This window comes from Atractosteus spatula, chromosome 5 (assembly GCF_055471065.1).
Source record: "Atractosteus spatula isolate fAtrSpa1 chromosome 5, fAtrSpa1.hap1, whole genome shotgun sequence".
Classification (NCBI taxonomy): Eukaryota; Metazoa; Chordata; class Actinopteri; order Semionotiformes; family Lepisosteidae; genus Atractosteus; species Atractosteus spatula.
Window position 1 is genome coordinate 8725315 of NC_142710.1, and position 11257 is coordinate 8736571.

The window sequence follows — 11257 nt, forward strand, 5'->3', positions numbered from 1 at the left end:
GGAGATCACAGAGAATCCCTCAGTAATAAACACACAACAGGACAGGAGACACAGTGAGAGAGAGGAGATCACAGAGAACCCATCACTAATAAACACACACAACAGGACAGGAGGCACAGTGAGAGAAAGGAAATCACAGTAAATCCTTCAGTAATAAGATCAAAGTATTGAGTATACAGTATATACACGTTAATTAAACATGTCTGGTGCATTTCTATTATTGTTACTGCCTTTGGTTGCTGACACACTACTTTTTCACAAATTGTTATCCCCACTGAAAGATTAAAGACTTATAAATGTCCCTTCATTCACTCCCTAACCTCAAGGACACTATACGCCCCTACCACTGACAAACCTGTTTCTCAACATTCCTACTGCTTATAAGACGCTGTGAAGTGTAAATATTTAGTGGAATTCTGGAGTTTATTTAAATGTATCACGTGCCCACTGGTGTATTTCAAGCATGTAAGCACACTTTAGAAATTTGGTTCGGATTTGTTTCACTCAAGCACTTCCTGTATACGACCTGACCAGTTTAAAAAAAATATTTCCTCTCAATGCTTTAATTAAGGTTTGCATTTCACCACTGTGCTGTCTTTGTCAGTGGCTAGGTACACCTACTGTACCTGCTCCTGTAAGCAGAGCTGTTTTGTGTGGCCTTATCGCTCCAGGTTAATCCTAATCTGGGACAAGGTTTGTAAAATTCCCCTGTGATTCCTTGCTGATTACTATCATCTCTCAGGTTTTGAACAGCTTTGACTGACAGTGGGGGGATAATACACAATTACTGTTTTATGATCTAACTCATTAAACTAATAAAAAAAACTGTGAGCTTTTAATGTTCACACCTGTAAAACATAAAACCCCATGTTTTAGTTAGGTTTTGTTTGGTTCACTATTGCAAGTACTGTTACTGTTGTCGCAGGGTGTCATTCATATTGTAGTGGTCCTCCCTAAATTTCCCTCTGTTCAGTGGACGGCGGTGCAAAGAGAGAGGCAGGAGACTGGAACTGCGGCTCAGTGGTTTATTGCCCTTAGGGATACAGGGGCAGGCTAGTCTCTCGGGGCAGAAAGGCAGGAAAGGGCACGGAGCCGACTGCTCTGTCAGGGGTTTGGTGCAAGAATGGCAAGAGGGTGGAAAGGGGTCCCCTATTTCTAATAGGAGGGGAGAAAGGGGTACCCCATTTCTAACAGGAAGTGGGAAAGGCGAAGTGAGTCTGCTGGAACTGGGCAGGCTGGGGATCAAATCCTCACACTTACAGGGCAGCCCGCTTCTGGGACGCTGCAATATTCCATAAGGGAAGCAGCTTCTAAACTGTACATTAGTTTCGGTTTAGAAGAAAATAATTTACTAAAGACTTAGATGTTGAAACATAAGCAGTTCCGTTGCTTTTACAAGAAATTGGCCAAAAATGACTACTTAAGTGTGCTTAATTCATTGACTTGCCACTTTTAATTTTACATTGATAGTGATCTCATCACGATGTTTTGCAGAGTATGTTCAGTATGTCTGTATAAATTAACAAAAGGTTTTATATTTGCTCACATGAATTCCTAACCAGAACCGTCACCCTTACAGGACCAGAACCGGCTCACAGTGGGCTCGCTGTCCAACGTTTCTAACACTAACAGGCGCTAAATGCAGTGACAGATCAGTATTGAATCAAATAATGTATTTTCCCCCACTTTTTTAAAAAACTGCAACGGTACAAACGTTTCGTACAACGTTACTTTTTCTTGACGCGGGGGAGAACTGCGGACAGGCAGGTGGAGCCATGTACACGAACTCGGATGCCTGATTCTCACTCCCACGATATTTATTTTATCTTCGGTGATTTACAGCCCTTTCATCGTGCAATTTTAAACCTTTTGAGTGGGTAAGTTGTTATTGTACTTATATATTAACAGAGCAAGTATTTGTGGTCATTACGGACGTTTTCAACATTGAGGAAACAGAGGTTTCGTGTGGCCTGTGTTAGTCTCTCGAATAGTTAAGGATTAACCATAATATTTGCCTTTTATCTGATTACTATACAATTGTATATTTTAATGGAGTTTGTGGTAATACGTTCTTCCTTCTTCAGATCCAACAGCGGCGATATATTTACACCGTTACCTTTATAGTTTGAAGAGGCAATTCTAGCATTTCCATATGGTAAACCCGCTATTTTACCTCAGAAAAGTACGATTTAATGCATTATGTCTAAATTTTACCACAGTAAAAGGTGACATTTCGCTTACGGGTTTGACGCCGTCTTCAGCGTCCCTGGACCGAACTTTTTCGCGCCACTGGCCTCTGTTTGAGCCTAACGCATCTGACTCGCGCTAGAGCGAACAACTCGGACTGCTGTCTTCTGGATTTAGGTAATTTTTCGAATTATTTAATTATAATTCTTAGCATTTTAATTATATCCTAAACGCTTCCAAAATAGATTCCCGTGTTTTCTAGTTGAGGGCACCTTTAACGAAGTGACTGTTTTGATTAATCAAGCGCAAGAGACCTTGAAAAAACCCTGTGAAGTTTTCATCCAGCCCTGACGACTTTTTGAATTTATTGCTAACCTCCCAATTTTTAGAAAAGGGAGATATAAGGCGATCTGTTAACCATCCCTGCACTGTTTCTTTCAGGAATAGATTAGTTTGAGACCTCTGACTTAAGATTACAAATACTCTCTGCCTAAGATAGACATACATTTTTAAAGGAATTGCTTTCAGAGAAGTTTATTATTAGAGAATTCATATTAATAATGTATTTAAGGATTGTAAAGCACTGCAAGATGATTGTTTCAAAAGGTGCTCAATTAATATTGTTGTAACTAGAATGCATCCCTTTATTATGTTTAAGAATTGATACCCTTTTTGTTTGTGTAAAATGCCTCCCTGTATAAAGATGAAAGTGTGTGTAAGTTTCAGGTTTTTCATAAAACAGAGTAGTTTTACAGCCAACAGTGGGTTGGATCTCTCCAGAGAATGGGCCGTTATGACCTCAGCACTGCCATACAGACTTATTATTTATTTTTGCATCATTCACCTTTGTGCTGGCAGAGCTTGAATTTCTGCGCGTGATTGTTGGTATGCCACACAATTGTAGTTATTCCCGCAAATCCAGCATTTATAATGCGAGAATGTCCTGCACGTGTTTATTGGCAAGCCATCTCCCAGGTAGAATCAGCGTAAATCAATCCACACATATCAATCAATCCTCTGTCAGATTGAGTTTTCCCAGCATGTTGCAAAGCACTACTGCATAATTCAGTGACATTGCGCTCTTTGTGTGGTTGTGTTTCACATCTCACACTTGTTATAGGCCAATGGATAGGTATAGAAAACAGAATGATTTGGATTTGGATTTTTTTCAATGGGAAATCTTCAACATCTAGTTAATAAACTCGATAAAAAATGGAATGTTGGCTGAAAAGAAAATCTGCTTCCGAAGAAGGTGAGCCCCCACAAAACACTGCACCAGACCCTGAAAAATGTAATGACGGTGATGAGGAGATTCACAAAAGAAACAGGAAGGAGAAAGCTCGCAAAGATAGGTTTCAGGCAAGTTGGCTGAAAATATATCCATGGCTCGAAATTAAAGATGGAGAAATGAGCTGCTTAGTTTGCAACATGTTCAGTAGTGTGAGGTTTACAAAAAGTCTACATTAATTAGACACTCGAATGCAGTTGCTCATAATGTAGCACTCAAAAGAAAGAAAAGAAAGAATGCTATGGTTAGGGTAATCTACAGATGCAGCCATTCAAAATGGGTGAGGTATTTCGCGGCATACCGCGACACGCCCACCAGGGTATCATGCGGTTCACGTGTGTCACGTGACTAACTATCCGGTGTCGCCTTGTAAAACCGCCAGGGGGAGCTTAACCTCTCATGTACAGCATTTGAGCCTTTAATTTTGAACTGTGTATTACAGCATGTTAATCATCAGTCATTAAAATGTTGGTATATTTTATGAAAGCAAGATTGCTCAGTTGGACAAAAGTACACAACCTACCTTTATCAGAAATATTTATGCATCAAAGCCTTTACTGAAGATATTACTAATAGTATTAATAATGGATGACTTTGGACAAGCTGTATACTCAAAGTATAATTTCTTTAGCACATTTGTACAAGCACTTGGAATCTGTCCAAGCCATACTTTGTCAGGCATTTTGTTTTACTTCAATGGGCATAAAAACTTCCTTGCTTTTAACAGGGCGTTTCATAATTTCTAACTACGAAAATGATTTAAAATGCGACACCTATCATTCAACTAGAGCTTAAAATATCACAAGGAAAAATACACACCAGTATTCCATTTCTCCCTAAACATTGTAAGCTTCGAAGTCTTTAACTAACGTGATACCGGAGTCAACAAGCATACTTTTAGAATTTGATTAAAAGGGAATATAATATGGAATCGCATATCTCAAGAATTTAATAACGGTATGATTAGATCCATGTACTGCGGCAGGGCTGTGTAGGGCTGTTTCGCCTGCCTGCTCATGTGAGCTGTCTTGTAGCCGACTGGTCTAGGTGTGTGCCTGCCAACGGGCAGGTTGTGTGCTCGAATCCAGCTGGTGCTGGACCTTCCAGTTTTATTTATTTATTTTTTAATCGCGTAACATATTACCGTATGCAAACTGTACTGTATACAGTATGTATATGTATATTTAATGTCTTAACTGTGCCCGTTTAAGTATTGAATATTCATATCTAATTTTACCACTGAAGGGAAATCTTAACATAAACATACAGTATATGGCTGGTCTCGGTTCTTTAAAGAAAACATACACACCAGTATTCCATTTCTCCCTAAACATTGTAAGCTTCGAAGTCTTTAACTAACGTGATACCGGAGTCAACAAGCATACTTTTAGAATTTGATTAAAAGGGAATATAATATGGAATCGCGTATCTCAAGAAATTAATAACGATATAATTATATTCATGTTGCAAAAGAACTGCAACGGACATAAAAACTCCCTTGCTTTTAACAGAGCGTTCCATAATTTCTAACTACGAAAATGCCAGGTGAAAGGATTTGTAAACATATTTTGTTAAAGCAAGTCAGTTTTTTCTGCAACACATAAAATACATTTTTCCAAGAAAGGTTAGCCTTTGTCACTAATGAAACCACTAAATAAAGACATAAATATAGAAATCTTAAGATTTGTTTTATTTAATGTTGGTAGCAGGATGAACTGTCAGAGTGTATATTTTGTTCGCAAAGTTGCTGCAAGATGTTAACAGTGAAAAAGGTATTTAGAAATGAGTTATTTCAAGATGAAAAAGAAAACATACACGAAACATGGTTTCATTACGACCAGAATCGGTCTTGAGATATTTTTAACTTGATTTACAGTATTTGAGAGGTATGTCTTAACACCGATACTACAGTGCTTAAGTACTGCTCACGTATATGTTTCTAGGTTTATATTATGCATTTCATACGGTCAAATTACTTTTGAGCAACTAATAAGAAGCGCGAAACGGTATGCATTTTACTTTCGTTTTGTGCTGGGACCCGTGGATTGATTAGAGATATCAAGTACATACAAGTCATTTTTTAAATGTTGTAGTTCGTCTTGAAAAAATGTTACGAGTACATCATCTATCAACAATCACACAGGTTCTGTTTCCATATTGCGGATTTTGGTTAGGCATTATCAAATCCAGTGGCGCTGTTAGTTTACTGAGTCCCATGTCACATGGTCTGTGATTGAAACCTGTAAAACCGGTTTAATTCGTCACAGCCAGCACTCTTCAGGTGTGAGGGTCTTCTGCTCAGAATGAAACGCTAAAATGTTTGTGTATATTCTAATGGTAGTGGGGGCAGGGTGTGTGGGAACAGGTTTGGTTGAAATTGCATTAGAGATCTATGTTCTTCACACCTGAAACATTTTCTCTGAAAGCATTTTCTTCGCAGTTTAACCGATCTTGTTACAGCATGTTACAGTTTACTTTTATTAACCATATTAATTTTAAGTGCTTAATGTAAAATCTTGTAAAAATATATTTTCATTGTTCAAATATACATTAAGTCTGACTATCATATAATAAGTTAAATACAAAACTAAGGAAAAAATAGGGTTAAATATAATTCAAAATATTTTGCTAACAATGTTAACTGTTTATGAATAATAAAATGTATTAACTGAGGAGTAGGATGGCACAGTTGTTAGTATGTTTTTTGTTTTGTTTCTTTTTCATAAATACAACAGTAGTACCTGATGTCTCAGTGGCTTTCAAAATTAAATTATGCAATAAATAACCACATGTAAGACTCTGATGCTTAAAATGTTTAGGGAGAAAGTGGAATACTGGTGTGTATTTTTTCTTTAAACTACCAATACCTGCCATATACAGTCTGTAACGTAGGGATTTCTATATGTCTTTATTTAGTGGTTACATTAGTGACAAAGGCTAAACTTTTAGCTTCAGTAACGTGTACATATCTCCCCTTTTTATAAAACGACATGGTTGAAAACTGTTCCAGAGCCACTGTTGTTTCATCAGTGAAAAGTACATCATGAAATGCCTCTCCCTGTTCAATCCACTGGAAAAAAGAAAAGGAGCATAAAGCTTCTGGTGGTCATAAACGATATTCATTTAGGAGCAGCATCAGAGGTATGTTTTTAACTGCACTGCATTGGAGAGAATACCATAGTGTGTTTTTTTTTTACTCCCTGGCGGAAACTGGCTTCCAGAAGAATCAGTATGGCTCAGAGATTAAATAAAACTTCACTCGCACCAAACAAATGTATATTTCTAAATATCACAACATGATCGAATTTAAGTCATTTTAATAACAATGAATAGTCACCTATGCGTTACAATATAAACATTTATATTGATTTAAATCGCGTTTAAATCACCTTTATTTAAAACCCATAAATAAAGCTGATACTGTTTAGACTTTCAATTATTTAAAACTGTATTAAAGCAGCACAATACACAATGCAACGTAAATCGCTATCTTTGTCTTCTGTGTAATAATGTTCACCTCTCTGTCCAGCAAATTTACAGGTTAAAAACAATACTGTTAGGCTGGGAAAACTATTTTTTTAAGAAATACAAAATGAGATATAATGATATGTTCCGGCTTAGACATTAACGAAGAGCATAACGCGTGTACTGTATACACTGCAAGTACAACCCCCCTCTCTGCAGGAGTGCTGGCTGTGACAAATTGAACCGGTTTCATGGGTATTTTCAAAGTAGGAGGCGAGATTTCCAGCGAAAGACACCTCCCCCCCCTCAAAAACCCAGTAAGTACAGTACTTACTAGTTAAAGGCTAGGCTCCCGACTACGGCGAAAGGAACCCTTCTTTCATTAGAATACAATGAACATATTTTAGCCCTGAATGAATTAATAGCAAACATGGTTTACATAAAAGACATTTTTCCAAGAAAGTTTAGCCTTTGTCACTAATGAAACCACTAAATAAAGACATAAATATAAAAATCTTAAGATTTTTAAAATACATGACTTTGCTAAAATTTATTTGAAAATAAAAACGATTACAACCGCCAGGGGAGAGAGAGAACAGGGGAGGGATGTTGGTTTTGCATAAGGGGCGGGGCTATGGAAATTAGGTCTGTTTGGGAATGTGTAGTTACATGTTCTGGCTGTTTGTGAATTATCGTTGTTGAGTATGGAGTGTTGAGGTATTGATTTTGTGTAATGCTTTATGTTGAAAATTGGGGTGGATTTTGTTTATGATAAACAGGATAAACTGGGATGGGAGGAAGGTTTGGTTTTGCATAAGGGGCGGGATTATGATAATTGGAGGACTTTGCGAGAGTAAAATGGTTTGATATATTTGATTTTGTATTGTGGTTGTTATCTATGTTTTTGGTTGGTATTATGTTTATATGGTTGTTTTTGTTGGTTGGTTGTTATTATGGTTATTAATAATACGATCTATAGTTGAAATCTGAGCCTAAATAAAAAGAAAAAGCAAGTGATTAGGTTTATGAGCAATCTAATTACTTATTCGTTTAAAACGCTATATAAAATAAAGTTTATTATTAATTTGCTGGACAGAGCGGTGAACATTATTATGCATAAGACAAAGATAACGATCCTGATCAGTTTAGAAATCTGTGTACGCTGTAAGGTTTTTACTTCTTAAACTTTTAAAATACACGTTTTGAATAGAAAGAAATCCTCTTCCTGGTACAGTATGTATAGCAAACCAGCACGTCTTTTTTCTCCAATCAGAGGGGTGTCAGATGGTGTCAGCCAATCACCATTCTGCGTTGGGTAGCAACGGGTGACTGTTCTCAGGCGGAAGATGTAAACAGCTTAATGTTCGTGTTAAATAATTTTTTTAAATTCAATTAAACGGGCACAGTTAAGACATTAAATATACATATACATACTGTATACAGTACAGTTTGCATACGGTAATATGTTTATGTTACGCGATTAAAAAATAAATAAATAAAACTGAGGTCCAGCACCAACTGGATTCGAACACACAACCTGCCAGTTGGTAGTCACGCACCTAGACCAGTAGGCTACAAGACAGCTCACATGAACAAGCAGGCGAAAAAGCCCTACACAGCCCTGCCGCAGTACACGGATATAATCATACCGTTATTAAATTCTTGAGATACGCGATTCCATATTATATTCCCTTTTAATCAAATTCTAAAAGTATGCTTGTTGACTCCGGTATCACGTTAAAGACTTCGAAGCTTACAATGTTTAGGGAGAAATGGAATACTGGTGTGTATTTTTTTCTTTAAAGTACCAAGACCAGCTATATACTGTATGTTTATGTTCCAAAATTAATATCGTTTATGGCTTTCACACGCGTTACAGTATGCTCCTATTCTTTTTATGCTCAGCTACTAAGATTTCCCTTCAGTGGTAAAATTCAATATCTACAACGGGCACAGTAAAGACGTTTACTGTAAGTCTTTCTACGACAGACCAACGGACCACGAGTGCCCCTGTCGGTCAACCAATCACGTACTGCGGTGCCGTGCGTTATCTTGCGTCATACTGAGCGATGTCACCTGCGGTACGTGTCTGTAACGCGCACTTTGAATGGCTGCATCTGTAAGCCGTACCAATGGAGTGTGAGGAACAGGTTACTTAAACCAGCGTACTTTGTTGCAGAAAATGAATTAGCCAATTCAAATTTCGTTGAACCTGTGAGATTCATGAAAGAAGTGGAATGCCCCTCTTGAAGCATCTTAAGATTGATGGATCAAACTATGGAATCTCTCTGAAGGTCAAAGGTTTTTCAAAAATGCATCAAGCTATCGAGAGCACACTCTTAGAAGTGGTAGATGCCTCTGTAGGGACAAGGCCTGTGTTTTTCTTAGTATTGGATGAGTCCACTGATAAAAGTAACAGTAAGCAGCTTGTGTACCTATGTAAGGTACTGTACATACACAGAAAACAAGGTGAAAACAGTTTTTGAGAAACTCTGAAATTGCAGATGGAAGGGCAGAAACCATTTTTCAAGATGTAAAGCTAATGAGTGAAAAAAAATTAAATGGAAGCAAACTTGTTGCAGTATGGAGTTACTGTAATGTCAGAAAGCAGCCAAGGAGTTGTTCAAACACTCAGCGAATAATTCAATTCAGAATTAACCGGATTGCTGATAGTGATGCAGCCAGATCTGTGGAATAAGTATAAAAGTTCCTGCAAAACTTGAGGGCATTTATTTTCAGCAACTCTGCTATAAGAACCAAGAAGCTCCATGAGTGGCAGAAACAACTGGAGGAGCTGACACTGACGTTTACTCTGCCACATACAGTGAGGTCGTTGTCCATTCGAAATGCAGTGTCGAATTGGATTCATGGCACAAAACAGGATTAAAGCAAAATTCAGAAGTCCACTGAATAATACAGACATCACAATTTGTTGCTTATTTCATAGATTGGGCCTCCTTGAGGACAATTTAATTTCAACAGGGCAGTTACATGTATGAAGTGGAAATAAATGAAGAGGACTAGAGAGAGAATAGGGCTAAACTGAGGGAGACAGCACAGAGACTGAGGAGAAGAACAATGTATATAGTTTAGAGAGAGAACACCTGAGCCATATGGAGAGGAGAGAGCAAGAAGGAGGAAGAGGAAATACTGAGAAGACAACAGTTTCTTGTTCCTTTAATGGAGAGGAGGTTGACAATGAAAGACAGATCGGCAACAGGGTAGGACTGCATTTACAATGATAGTACCCTCACCCCACCCCATGAGTTTTATTTAAAGACGGAATCCCCCCTCATTCTCAAAAATGAATTTCAAGCCATGGCCATTAAAGAAGACCTACATACACGCTGATTTTTGTTACAGCCCAGCTTAATTACTCCATAAAAGTCTTAATTGAAATAACAACAGTTAAAATGGCATTTTCCTGTCTGTTTAAAAGCTAAAAACAGTCACACTGTTAAAATCATTAAAATCACTGAGAGCTCGTGTGAAACAAAACCCAGTCATATTCCTCCAGGGCCAGTACTGCAAACTGATGTAATTAAGTGATTGTGCACAAGGCTGTAGTCTTGCTGCAGACATAATTTAAATGCATTTCTTTGTTATTTTGCACAAATGCTGAAACAAAGCCAGCATCCTCTCCTGATTTCTGAATCTGTGTCAGAGTAATTTCAGAGGCGAATGCCCCCTAGTGGCCATCTTCTGCAGAGACTCCTCCTTTCACATTACTCTGACACACCACTGGTGACAGGTGTCTGCTGTTCTTGGAGGCTTGTCTACAAGTTTGGGAGCAATTGCTCCTGACCTAGAGTGAATGTCCACATATCACTGTAAGGGGTGGAGAAACACCCAGGAGAGCTGGAAAGTCATGGATCTGGCTGGGTGTGTCCATGGTTTTATTATAATTAAAGCACCACAAACCCATTGCCTGGAAGGAAATCAACCATCAGGTTTGGGACCCTCAGGTTTCTTTTCTCCCCCTGGAGTGTTTTTAGTTTCCTCTCCTCTGTGTCCACATGGTGAAATGTAACTTTATGGTTCACTGCAATACAAGACTGTGAAGTGTTCTGTAGCAGTCTGTTTTGAAGGCGGCTGAAGCAGATGAAATACTGATTGATTCATTCATTGATGTATACTGTATACCTACCTATTGGACTTCTATCATTACTCTCCCTTATTATCTCCCTTCATTTGTCTCCTAACTGGATCTTCTGCAGGACAGAACCTATTCATATATTTGGGCCCAGTGGGGGTTGATGTATGGCAAATACCTGTGACTGCAGAATTCCTGTGGTGATAAACAGATACTCCTTCATC